Source organism: Merops nubicus, unplaced genomic scaffold (assembly GCF_000691845.1).
Source record: "Merops nubicus isolate BGI_N331 unplaced genomic scaffold, ASM69184v1 scaffold5571, whole genome shotgun sequence".
NCBI lineage: Eukaryota > Metazoa > Chordata > Aves > Coraciiformes > Meropidae > Merops > Merops nubicus.
In genome coordinates, this window is record NW_008587475.1 from 1,961 (window position 1) to 16,100 (window position 14,140).

Below are 14,140 nucleotides of genomic sequence, written 5' to 3' on the forward strand. Positions count from 1 at the left end.
ATCTTCCTCCCACCTTCTGGATGCCTGGATCATGTTTTTCCTGGGTATTCCCTCCTCCTCCTCCTCTCAACTCTCCTTCTCACTGCTTTTTGAGATTTAAACTGTGTCTGTACAAACACACACATTCTTTTATGTCTATCAGCTAGGCAGTGTATCATCTGGAGTACCAGTCCCTGCAGACCTCCTGCCACCTTTTTTTTTCTGGCTTTTTGCTTTAAAACTTAAGTTATTTTCCATTTTTTTGTTTGTTTTGGTTTTTTTTTTGTAGTAAACTGGTATTAAGACTGTCAGTGTCTTTTTCAAATAAATTGGTTTTTCTTATTTTTAAAATCTTAATTTTTTAGTCTACTGAATTGCAGTGTCTTAGAAGAATGCCTCAAAGGTGTTAGTTTATACACAAAAATATAGCTGAAATTTTACACAGTGATTGATTTGAATATGATGATGAATCAAAAATAATATTTTAATATGAAGCTTTAAAATTATTAATGAAAAGCTGCAGGAGGAATGCATATAATGTGCAACTGAGACTCAGTCTGAAGGGTAGGAAGCTTTTGTATCAATAAGTTTTCACATATTTTCATTCTCTGTGTTTAGTATTGTGTATTAGAACTTTGTAATGTATGGGTTGGTGTGGCCAGATCCTCACTGAGGTTGATAAACCAGATAGTGTCATTGTTTAAGTTCAGCAAGAAGTCAGACCCCACAGATTTTGCAACTATATTAGCTACTATTGTGTTGTTTCATCCTATAATTTTGCTCCTTTCCCTTTCTTCATTACTGTAGATGTTACCTTAGAGAAGGGGATAAGCTGAACTCTGAACAAAATAATGTTTTTGCATGCCATTAATTAAAACTTTCTTTTTCTCCCAGAAACTATATTGGATAACTCTTGTTTTCTAACAAATATTTCCCTTCATAGCTCTGTGCAGAGAGGAAGATGGGAAGATAATTTTTATCATCTTTATTGCTATAAGCAAAATTATAACTTGGCTTAAAATTTTAAACAAAAATTTGCCCAGATGTGAGTGAGTTTCACATTTACATTGTCATTTTTTTTTTCCTTAGCCATAAATAAAGGCTAGAGATTTCCTTTTTAAGATTAGAGATATGATGGCCTGACAATCATATGACTTCAGTATTTGGAGACTTTTTATCTTTCTGGAAACATTGCAGTTAGTCTTCATAAACTAATTCATAAACCAGCTAAGCTTATACATGATGCATGGGCAAAATGACTGCCAGTGCCTGGCACCAAATCCATAGTCTTCTATTTCTTTTGTTAAATTATTTTGGCCAATGAAAAAGAATTTATAGGCTTTTGGAAGGAATTCAGGTTCTGCCTGTTAGATTGCAGATCTGTGAAATATGCAGATTTTTCTCACACTTTGCCAAAATGCATCCTACCATGACTTTTGATTTGGTTCCAGTATCACATACTATTGAGTGCTGATCATTCTAACAGTGACGTTTCCCTGGAATCTCTTCTCCAGATGTTCAGTGACCAGCATCCTTGGTTGCACAGATTGACGTTGCTGCCATTAAAAAGAACTAAGCTTTGATAGCTCAGAGAACCTAATGAATTATGTAGAAGGAACAAAAGCTTTTCAGCATGGTATTATAAAAAAATTACACCAATAAAAATCAGCTGTAATGATAGCTGATTGGCAGTTCTTCATTGGAATGATTTTCAAGTGGATAAATTTGCATAGAAAAACATTTATTTTGGTAAAAACCTATTAAATTGAGATTAATACTAGCCCGAAGGCTTTAATTTTGACAAGATAGTAAAAAAAACAAACCAAAACACAGTACTGAACTGTTTTAATATCTTTTACCTTGTATTGTGGGTCAGATTCTTTTATCTATTTCCTGTACATGGCAATCCTGAGGGACTGGAGTTCAATTGAGGAATTTATTGAGTGGGATATATGATAAGCTTTTGCAACAGGTCCTCAGGAAGAAATTGAGAACTAGGACTGAAGTGAATAGAAAACAGGGAAAGGTGTTTTAATATTGGAGCGGGTGAGATCTACAAGGGAATTTTCCAAGGATTCCACTTTGTCAAAATATTTTACATGCGTTCAAAACAAAATGTTTTGACACTGCCCAACTCAGATTTCTGTCTGTGGAAAAGCTCAGCTCTAAATCCTCTTTCAGGAGGCAATCAACCTGCCTAGCTTGTCCCATGATGGCAGTTCCATTTTCTCCTCAAGTCTAATTATCATGCCTGCTTCAAATCTATACGTAAATTAGCATGATGTTTTACATGAGAGGAATTCTTGGGCTGCTTCTGGAAATGCAAACATTCTCCTAGATAGAGGAATGGGTTCTGAAAGGATTCTACAGCCATAGGTGTTTGGGGGAAAGAGGCAGGAGGAGAAGGTGTCAGAGTGGATCTTGCTAAGCATTCCTCCTGGTTTTCTTTCACATTCAAGTGGTCCTGTGTAGCATAGGTAAGTTGTCACACTAGGAGTGTTCTAATTCAGGAGCATTTTACTAGTGAATTGCTCTAACAAAGGAAAGCTATATTAAAGTGTGCATTAGGGATTTTGGTTATTGTAAATTACATTCTTTGAAATCTCATTTAGAACCAGGAGCTAAAATGATGTTGGAAGGCTCAGAGGATTAATTCTTCCTGAACAATAGACTGTCACTGATCACTCTGTAAAGTAATTATGCCAAATTTAATTATAATACAAGCACATTGTATGATAGTCATAGTGTGCCCAAAAGAGTTTGAAAAGGTGCCTCACAAGCATATGGACTAGCTCTGGGAGCACAGTGGCAAATTAGGCATGTTGTAATTGAGTACAACTTAATATCAGGCTTTCTTAATTAAAGGTTTGGGTTTGTGTGGGGTGGATTCTGGCTGGCACACTTTGCTTCTCAATAGCACCAGCATAATGGAACAAACAAACACTTTCTTCCCCACTTTATAGATCCTGCCAAAAGCTGTTACGACTTCCAATAACATCAATGTATTTTGATCAATGTAGTGGTCAAACCAAGAGTAATCAAATTTTTATAGGGATGGAGAAATCACTGTCCCTTCTTCAGATAGTTCAGCTGCAGGAATGCACTGTCCTGTATTGCTGATCTTCAGTATAATTCACTCATGCAAAACTAAAGCTTCTTTCTACTTCACTGTCTTGGTCTTCTCTTATTTTTCTAGCCATCTTCATGTTGGATTCTGGACTACTTCTGGAAATACCATTAAATCTTTAGCTATTAATTGAAGTATTGATCCTGTTTACAGCTGCACCCCTGTGGCACGCTGGAGCCTGAGGAATTTGCTAAATTGCAGGAGCCACCAGGATCACAGCCTTAACAGAGCCAATCCAGACTTAGAGTAGTATTAAGATGCTTGACCAGAACCTTTTCTTGGGGAAAATCAAAGTTGTGAGAGTCAGACATGAAAAAATGGAATGACTGCCAGTGCTTGTGGAAGCAGTTCCACAGCTGGAATGACATGCTGCAGTAAGCCAGAACTGAAGTTTCATGCTTATCTTAGGGCAAATATCTTGAGAAAAAACTAATGAGCCATAGTATGGGTGTCAGGAGTAATGAGGTAGGAGTGGTGACAGTGAGAGGTGCCTTTGTTTGCATTGCAGCATAAGATGTTTACTACAAAGCAACAAAAATGGTTAGGACCACAGTATCTCATACCCAGCAAAATGAGTGCAGATCTCTTTCCTGGGTTTGTACTCAGAGCAGGCTTCAATTTGGTTTTACATCTCAATGGAAGAAGTTAAAAACAGGAAATCCAGTGTAATCTGCCTTCTATTCTCCTCTCCACCCCCCACCCCCCTTATTTTACCTTATTTCTTTCATATACAACTGGTTTGTTACATAGAAGTCTGGTCAAAATGTGAGTCTGATGTTAGTCTTTCTACATCCAGCAGAGAGGCTACTAACATCCTGAGTTGCAGGTGCTTTTATAGAGCATAACTTCTGGTCATGCAGATGATAGTGCTAGCACATGCTCTGCACTTTGCTTACCCCATTACTCCATGTCCCAAAATGCCTTTGTTAAAAATTGCTCAATAGAACTAGTGAAGGTATTTAAACAAAAAAAGCAGAGTTCCACTACAGAGCGTTGTGTTCTCCAGGTCATCTTTCCATCAGTGTAATATATTCAAGAGAAATGCAGAAAAAGGTTTTTAAAGCAAAAATCAAAACCTCATAGGCATTTTGGTTGTGTTGCTTAACAGTGTGATATAAATATTCACCTGGAAAAATGTTAATAGCCAGCTTTCTGTAGTAATTCACACCATCACTGAAACGTTTATTGGATGCTAAGCTGTATCTGGGACTGATGGGAAAAGTGTCAGTTTGTTTTATTGAAGAAAGAGAAATCTTGCGTGAGGTGGAATGTCAACAGCATCCACAGGTTGCCATTTAACCTGTCTGTGAAGAATCTGGGTTGATGTGGTGGGCTGTTAAGAGGATAGAAATGACATGCTGGTGCCTGCCATTGGTGCCATTGCTGCTCTTTTAGTCTTGTGAGATTCCTTAAGCAAAAGTTTGTGATGTATTTTTATGCAGTGCATTATAGAAATAAGTCATGGTTCTCTTTGAATTTCTGTGTACACATACAGCATCTGTAATGGTGCCAGTCTAATGCAGACTGAAGTCCTGATGAAAGTAATTAATATGAGGTTTATTCACAGTAAATATTCTTTCCCCTAACTGATATAATAACACTTCAAGATCAGGAGACTTGGTATAAGTACATAGAGGTGTCCTAGAAGAAGAATAAATAACTAGATTTAAAAAACCTAGGAGAACTAGTTAAGAATATTGGAGGGGGAGTGTTTTTTTGTTGTTGTTGTTGGTTTTTGTTTGTTTGTTTTTTTGTTTTTTAATTTCTTTAAAGTGTCTTTAAATTATAGCTCTTCACAATGACTATCATTTAGCACTGAAAGGCAATTTAAGCATAGCCACGTTCTTGAGAGGGATAACATCACAGGCTTCTTTATGAATACATATATATGTATATATTTGCCTACATATATCTCATATTATCTCATATATATATATTTTTATTGCCAACTGTGTGTTCCCTAAAGGACAGATGAAGAAATGCCATTTTTATGACAACCCCAGGTGATTGTGGCGCATGATATATTTTTAAAGGAAAACATTTTAGCTAATTGAGTTATGATCATAGATTGTAGAGCTGGTGTTATTTGGCAGGGTGAAAGCTGATGCTATTTGGCAGGGTGAAAGCAAAGTCCTTCACTGGAGGAGCTGGCTCTCCTTAGGATCTGCCTTTTGAAGGGTCACCTGAATAGTTTCATCTCGGGATGCCGAGAATTGTCCTTCTTGGGATGCAGGACCTGTGACCAGAGTACACAATCTATCCAGCTAGCCAGGCTTTTCAAGCCAATGTTTTGGCTGAGAAACAGTGAAATCTTTTTCCCTTTGTGGACTTAAAAGTGAGTTAATGCTTGCACTCATACCAGACTGACAGTCCTTGGTGTAGGTACGTTTCTACCTCCAAGCAGTGAGCAGACATAACTTTCACAGTCTGAGCTCCCAATTCTGGAAGGATCTAAGCTCAGAGTTTCTGCTCAATCCCCAACTGTGTCTATTTTGTATGCCCATCTCCTCACAGGTTGTTGAGTAACTGTGACCTTGGAAATACTAATTAACAATGTTTTAGTAGCATCACCTGAGCTGATGTGGTGTTACCTGTTCATTCATCCCTGGTTCTATTTGCTAAGGTTTAAAATCTGTCATGGAGCTAGATATTAATATGTTTAATGCAGGCCTTTCTAGTTCAGTGATGGGCAAGTTTTCACTCAGTTATCTTGAGCTCCTAAGTTGCTGAGTAGCCAGCAGATGATAGGGCTTTTCAACCATCACTGCTTGTCCTAAACATGCTCTAAAGCAGCTGCAAATATTGTGCCATGGAGATATGGACAGCCACCCGTGAGTATTAACACACTGTTAATTTTGTTTCCTTTAGTTCATTTGATTTGTAAGCAACGTCTGTAGCCTCCAGACATTCTGGGACCTGCCAGGCAGTTCTGTGAATGACAAAATCCACGTTGGCTGGAACTTTTGTAGAGGCCTCATGTGCTTTATGCAGAGAGAAAAACAGTAAATACTACAGAAACACTCAAAGTTCAGCGATTGCTGCAAATTCCCCTTAGTTTTATGAAGAGTTACAGGCTGCCAAATACCAACAAATGATTTATTTCACTCTGAGCCTAGTGAGGGGAGGGAGATTATTGATAGCTCATAGCTTTCTACTTCATGTACACCACCCCTTGCTTATGCAAGGAAAAGATTTTAGGAAGAGTTCCCAGGAAATACAATGGAGTTTGTTGTAATTTTTTCTACTGAATTAAAGTTTCTTTTATCAAGAAACAAGTAATTCTACATCTTAGTGTGCATATAGAAGGTAAGCATTTATTTTCCATTTTCTAAGTGTATTTAAATATATTGCATTTCTACTGGCAAGGGACATTTGCACTTGTTCTGCTGTGTCTGCATTTTAATGCTGAAATGCAGTGTTGAAGATTTTGAAGGCAACTCTTCTAAGAATATTTTAAAATAAAAGTTTTAATACTGTATCAGAAAATTAGCTTTACAAAGCCAGTTTTCCAATTTTCCCTTGGCTGATTTTTGGCCAGTCTCTATTATTTGGATAGGTTTGATTTTTTGAGTGAGTTTTAGTTTCTTACCCTCTGAAAAATATATAGATGAACTGGAAGACATTAAAAAAGGAAAAAGGGTGATGGTAGATATTAGATGGCTTCTATATGAACAGTCTATAGAGACCATAATTCTTTATCTTGGGAGGCAGACAGAAGATGGGAGTGTGGCTAGGTGTTTATGAAACAAAGAGATGAAAAGAGGAAATGGGAAAAATTATCCATTTTTTTTTTCTATGATGGAAACCTAGAGGATACTTAATAAAATGAACAGGTAGCCAGCTTATGATTAATAAAGTACATTTTCAGAGACCGTATGCTTATATTTCAGAATTCATTCCCACAAAATATGTGGAAGAGAGAACTTTAAATGGACTCAGAAGACCTTAGGAAATTAGTTCCTGATGGGTCCACTGAGGAAATAGTCTTTATATTGCATTAAGGAGATATTTCTCACACTTAGAATTTCATGAGAGGGAATACTGATTTTTTTTCTTTTTCTTTAGATGTATAAATGGCTGGATAATAATCACCATGGCAACAAAAAGAGTATCAGGTTAAGGCAGTAAAGGAAGGATTTAATGAACGTAATGTGTGGGGGTTTTTCCTCCTCAGATATATTTGTGGTAATTCTTTGCCATATTTCTGCATCCATATTTCTCTGAGGGTATTGCCTATTTTAGCCCTAATGATGTGTACAAATACTCTGCTGTTTATCATTGAAAGACTACCTGCCCCGTAGTGACCAAGAGTCATTTACACTGTAGGAATAAATCTTGGAATGCTTTAAGCTAGAGTGATTTGCAAATAAAATCTGACTGAAGGGACATTCCCAGAGAGCTGCTGCCTTTCCCCCAGTGCAGACTCTGTGACTTCACTGTGGCCAAAGAGTTTGTCTCCTCTGGACCATGCATTAATCCTACCTTATCTTTTGATTTGATTAGGTTTGACCTGTCTAAAAGCTTTTCTCAACACTTTTGGAACATCAGAGCATTAGGTGCAATATTAAACGAGCTTTGTAGTAATTACATAAACGGAGTAAATTAATGAATCCTTCTGAACTTGATGTAGGCCTCTCATAAAGCTTCTTGGAGATCTGTGTTAATTTTTAAAGCTGTGGTAAGGAACCTGGAAGGTGAGCCTCTAAGTATTACATATAGTACAAGCTGCCTTTGTTTTACCTGCTTTCATTTCTTACCTTTGACTGCTTTGCTGAAATTACTACATCCTTCCTAGTGATGGAGTTTTGCTGGCACATGTTAGTTTGTGGAGGTGGAAAAAAGTATTTATTACTGTAATCTTATATATCCACTGCCTGTCACTGTATAAAATCGCTCAGAAGTTTTTGTCTTTCTTTTAAAAAGCTTAAAAAGTCTCCCCCAGGTTTATTTGAAGTGGGAAGAAACACAGGAAGGCAAAAACTTTGTAAACAAAGGTTTTGTACGCAGCATACATGGAAAATTATTTGCCATGCTTTCCATGGTTTCTTTAAGAAGAATCATCAAAGATTAGCTAAGTGTATTGTTCTATACCTTGTGAATACTTGGCAACTGGTTAGCTGTGTGTATAATGATAATATACAATATTTGTATATTCTCTGCTCATTTTCTTTGTGAGCAAGCCATTTTTGTGTTGCAAAACCTGCACTAAGTCTGCAACAAAGCCAAAGGGGTAAATATATTTTTGAAAGCTGTCTCAATATAGCTTGTTGTTAATTAAAACCATTAAATGTATATCGTTACGCAGAAGAAAATTTGTATTTTCCTTACCACTGTCTGGAGTTTCTCTGTTTCTTGAAGAGTAATTATCAAAGACCAAGTTATGGGGTTTTCCCTCAGTTGTTTTCTTTCTTGTTGAGGAGGAGAAAAAAATGTCTGCAAATTGGTGAAGCCATTTTGTCACATTCCATGAAAAGCAAGAATAAAAATGAAGTCATGCTGTAAAGATGAAAATAAAGGAAAGTTTAGTAAAAAATAATTTATTAGATTATTATGAAATGAAAACCTAAATTTGTTACAGTAATTTTCAGTGTTTCATAGATGTACAGGGGTGGAAATTATCTTCCTGCTTTACAAGAGAAAAGCCTGTGAGAGCCTAGAAGAAAATTACTCCAAATTTATTTTTGACACCGTTTTCACCACATTTTGAGTTAGGGAAATTAAATGCAAAAATTTGGGGACAGAGTAAAGTGCCTGCACTTTATAGAGAAGCCATCAGAGTATGCTATTCGTGTTCATATTGTTTTCATTACTCTTATGACTGCTTAATTTAATACTGCATCTTTTCCAGTGCCTGTGTTGCACTAATAACATCAGCATGTTGCAGCCACTGCTTCTTCAAAGACTAGTATTAATTGAAGCAATTTATTCTACCAGAGCTGAAGGTGGCCTGTTTATACTTTTATATAATGAATATTAACAGATTACATTTATCTTGTCATGTCCTGTCAGCTCCTTTTTCTGCTTGATATTTATTTGCTGCCCTGTCCACATTTTGCTCAGGCTGGGCAAAGTAGAACATAACTATTTCTCTGTGTTGTATAAAAGATCAGAGGTGCTCACCAGCTGTAATAATATGGAAAGACATATCACAGGATGGAAAGGTAGCAGTCCTGTGTTGCTGTCACTGCTCCTTCATTGACTTGCTGACAAAATAATGTCTCATTCTGACAATGAATGGAGGAATATCTTATTTCAGCAGAAAGATCATGTTAATAATTTACATTCTTCAACGTAATATGTGATGTATAGTCAATGTAAAATGTAAAGTATGTAGGCTGATCCATTTCCAGGGGGGGTGAGAAGTCTTATTTTGTGTCAATAAAAGCTGTAGGGTTACATAACTCTACTACCTCAATTCTGCATGAAACTCTTCAGAGTTCTGCAGAAAGCCATTGTAGACACAGATGCATGTACAAAAAATATCTTAACTTCCTTAATATTAGCAGTTTAAGGCGTAATGTGATTAATCTTCATTTATGTTGTAGAGCTCTATGTAAAAAAAAAGTTGGCTTTAGCAATACAGCCATTACATTTAATTGATCTTTGGCTAATGAAACTCATAAAGGAAACCACTTCTTCTCACATCAAGACATTTGAATGAAGAACCATAAAAATAGTGGAGCAAGATACTGCTGCAAGATACTGCAAGATACTAGATAAGGTCCAGATTGGACTTGATGATCTTGGAGGTCCCTTCCAACCTAAATGATTCTATGATTGTTAGTTGTAGTGAAGAGCAGAATTTATAGAGCAAGAGGTGAACAGAGGCTTCTAGAGAATGAAGAATATTAATACTGAAATACCTGAACCAAAGCCTCTGTTTGTAGTCCTCTGTCCTCCTAAACTACCCCCACAGTTCTGGGCAAGGTGTTATAGTTTTTATGCTCTAGATTTTCCCTATTTATTATGTATAAAATTTTGTAAATTACATGGAGAAGGACTCAATATCCTAGATTTTAATTACTCTCTGGATGATAGTGGTTGAGTACTGTAATCGACCTTATATGGCAAAAACATCTTTCTGCTGCTAATTTGCATTTTGTTTTAATGTAATTTTTATCTCTTTTCATCGGGTTTAAGCCCTTTGAATTATTTTGAAATTTTCATTCCAATTTATATAAATTTTCTGCCTGTTACTATGTGGCTTCTTACCGAAGCAGTTTTGTTCACACAAATGGAGATTTGCTTTCTTAAATAAGAATTCCATGGGACTTATCTATGTGATTCAGTTGATGCTGGTCTTCTTTCTTTATTGTAAGCCATGTGGTTACATCTCCTACATGGTTTGAAGGGCATTATGCTACTCTAAAGGCAGTCTTCATGTGGCATCTTCATCCTAGATATTTGCCATTTATCTTGATGGCTTCTTGGAAGAGCAGTGACGTGTATCTGTTTCCTTAGATATGTCAGTTCAGGTCATTTGCTCTTTCCTACCCAAATCCCTCCTTCACTGTTCTTGAACTTTATTTTCTATTTTAGGCCTATGCTCAATTAACTTTATATAAATGTAACTCTCAGGATTCAAAGGCATTATGTAGGTTTGCCAAGTGAAAGCCCAACTGTAAGCGATTGTAGGCTGAGACCTTAAATTGCTCCTGTGCTTTTTCTACAGAGTTTCTCCCTGGCTGGGTTTTGGGAATGGCTTCATTTCAGCAGTGGGGAATGGATTCTCTTGGAGATTAAAATACCTGACATTTGCAAGGATGCAGGAATTGTGTCATTCCTTATAAAGACTTGTAGGGAACACAGGTCACAGCAGCTTGACCTGAGTAATGACTCGCACCGATACGATTAATGGTTGTTCTCTGTTTATTTGCCCAAATAGCCCAGTTTTATACAGTTCCAAGCAGTCCCCTGCTTAAGATATTGTTAATTAGGTAGAAGTCTGAGTTTTCTACTCCCCCCTTTAGTATCTATGTTTTTGTATGCCATCAGTTTCTACTCTATGCTAGCAATTAGCACACTACAATACTGGCTTTATTTCTTGGATAGATCTTGCTATCAATTAAGAACCTTTGGCCCATAGCCCTATACTGATTCATCCTGGGTTGTTTACTGCTGTAGAGGGAAAAAGAATTCCCCCACAAAGACTAAACCAACACTTTTGACTTTTGTGAACAATAACATGCCCTCATAACCAGCCATAAAGATGGGGATTAATCCACTCTCCCAAGGTGTGGCAAACTGAGGAGATTACAGACTAACCCTTGCCCTCTGGGACTTCAGTGAAGTTGTTTCACATATAAGTATCCTAATAACTTTTGGCTGGGATTCAGCAACCATGTGAAACACCAGTTCAGATCTGATATCTCTGGTGAAATTTGGAACCTTTGGGCTGTCAGGTTAGTCTTTGATTTCCTTCCTATATCCACTTCCTCATATCCTGAATGTGTCAAACCTTCCCTGTGAAAAATTGTTTTGTTTAGAAACACACAGAAAAATTCTCTTCTTTTATCCATTTCTCATCTCACAGTCTGCATTGAGAATGAATAAATGTTTCTTGAAAATTATTTGTATTTCATGTGAAAGGGTCTCTGTAGGTTGTCAGCAGCAGCGGTTCTGGTGTCTTATATCTAGCTTTGTTTCTGATTTTCCCTTTTCTTAGTCATTATAATCTTAGATATTCACAGTGGCATCTTTTACTCCTCCACCCCAGTAGCAGTTTTCCTGTTCTCCCTTGATTTTCTTTCAGCATGCCTAAAGTTTGCTCAGACAGATGCTAAGCACAATATTAAGACTGTGTATTCTTCTCAGCTCCTTTGTGACTGCTTTTAGTGCAGCCTACACCATGAGACGTGCAGATTCCAAAACCAAACTGCATATTATTGTTTCATGTCTTGTTTCTTACCACTCCCATTTATTTTTCTCACTGTTTTAGTCTGATATTTGCAGTGCATCCCATTTTTGAGATATCTTTCAGTCTTAGACATTTTAATTTTAGTAGTTTGTTTCCTGTTCCAAACCATTAGAGAAGCTATTAAGTAAATAAGATCTTAATGCTATCTTTCTCTAAGCTACACCAAAACTTCTCATCTTGATACATCCTTCTTCATTGTAACTTAGAATTTAGTCTATAAATCACGTGATATTTTCTTTATTCAGGAAATTATTCAAATTGTCCTAGATGATGTTTTGCAAGGTCCTGTATGAAAAAAAACCAAACACTGAAATTCAGACACAAGTGTATTGTCATCTTCATTTCAGTTACCTGTTAATTCTGCAATAATATTGGAAAAACATTCCAATTTGTCCAGAATGACCCTTTCATTACAAGGTCTTGTTGCCTAATGTTCATCTTCCTATGATTCTCTAGAGATGTTTTATTATCATTTATATAGTATCATAATTATTCAGATTGTCCTAGATGACGTTTTGCAAGGTCCTGTATAAAAACAAACACTAAAATTCAGATACAAGTGTATTGTCATCTTCCTTTCAGTTACCTGTTAATTCTGCAATAATATTGGAAAAACATTCCAATTTGTCCAGAATGACCCATTCATTACAAGGTCTTGTTGCCTAATGCTCATCTTCCTATGATTCTCTAGAGATGTTTTATTATCATTTATATAGTATCATAAGTTGCTGAATTTTTGGGAATGAGAGAGGGCAGTTTTCCATGACCTCCCTGCCCTTCTCTGAGCTTTTACCACACAGTTGCAGTCCTTGTGTCACCTCTTAATGGCAAACTGAGCATTCTGAGCGTTGAGCAGGATGTGATAAAGTTTTCACTCAAAAGACTGAGGGTTTCTGTACCGTTAATACTTGGTCCACAATCTTCTGCTCCATAGTTTTATGGATGTTTTGGAGTTCTTGGTGACTCTGTGCCTTTGGTTCATAGGTATTCTAAGCTCACTAAGCAACTGACATCTTTAATGCAAATAAATGCAGAATAGAATAAAGAACTGGACATAGATAGCCTGCAGGTATTTCACTGCAAACAAGGTTGAGTTATGCTGGACCACAGAATATAGCTTAAGAGAGTTCAGCTAGTGATTTTGTCCAATAAGTTATCCTTAACAATGACTATAAGCTTATGCTTTGAAGTAGAAATTTTAGAATCTATTCCTAGTAATTATGTAGCTGTTATAGAAATAAATTATATCAGTATTTCAATTTGCTTGCAAGTAAGAGAATCGATATTTTTATATTTTCCTAATCCTGTTTTATGGAACTATTGATTGTACAGATACAAAATCCAAGCTGGTTTTTAAATTTTTCTTAATTATGATCCCATATTTCATGTGAAAAGATTTTGGTACCTTCAAGGCAACTGCAGTTATAAAAATGGAAATGATGTTTCAGGGAATCCTGTTGGTTCCTAAAAATGATATGTAATCAAATGAGTCCTACTAATACCTTGTTGTGAATGATATTGAGTGACAGCATATTCTTTAGATTACTGATATACTGCATTTTAAAAAGAATCATGGACTTAAATGTAATTATGTTTGTTTTACTTACTATTTAAATGGAATTAATTTTATTCTTTAGAACTGCAACAGAGGAGTGGCAAATTTGATTATTTTTTTTCATGGGCCACTGGATTAGTTCATTTTTGTCTCCTGTAAATGTTAATTTTCTTATTATACATTTTGAGGTTTGGGGTTTTTTTTATTATCATCTTCACTTAAAATCTGCTTTTATGCTGTTAAATGTTTCAGTAAATATTTAGCCATATTGGAAGAGTGGCAAAGGTAGTGAGCCCCCAACATGCAAAATATACAGTACAAGGACATCATATCTGATATATGCTATATTGACTTCAAGTTTAAGAAGACTTGATGATCTTGAAGGTCCCTTCCAACCTAAAGGATTCTGTGATTCTATAAGTGGTAACTGAAGGGAAATCCAGTTCAGTTCAATGTTAATCTGATAGCATTGACAGATGGTGAGTAGCACAAATTTATTTAATTCCACACACAGAACAGTCTTCACGCTCAGAAAATGTGCTCTGGGCTGATACAGGTGTCT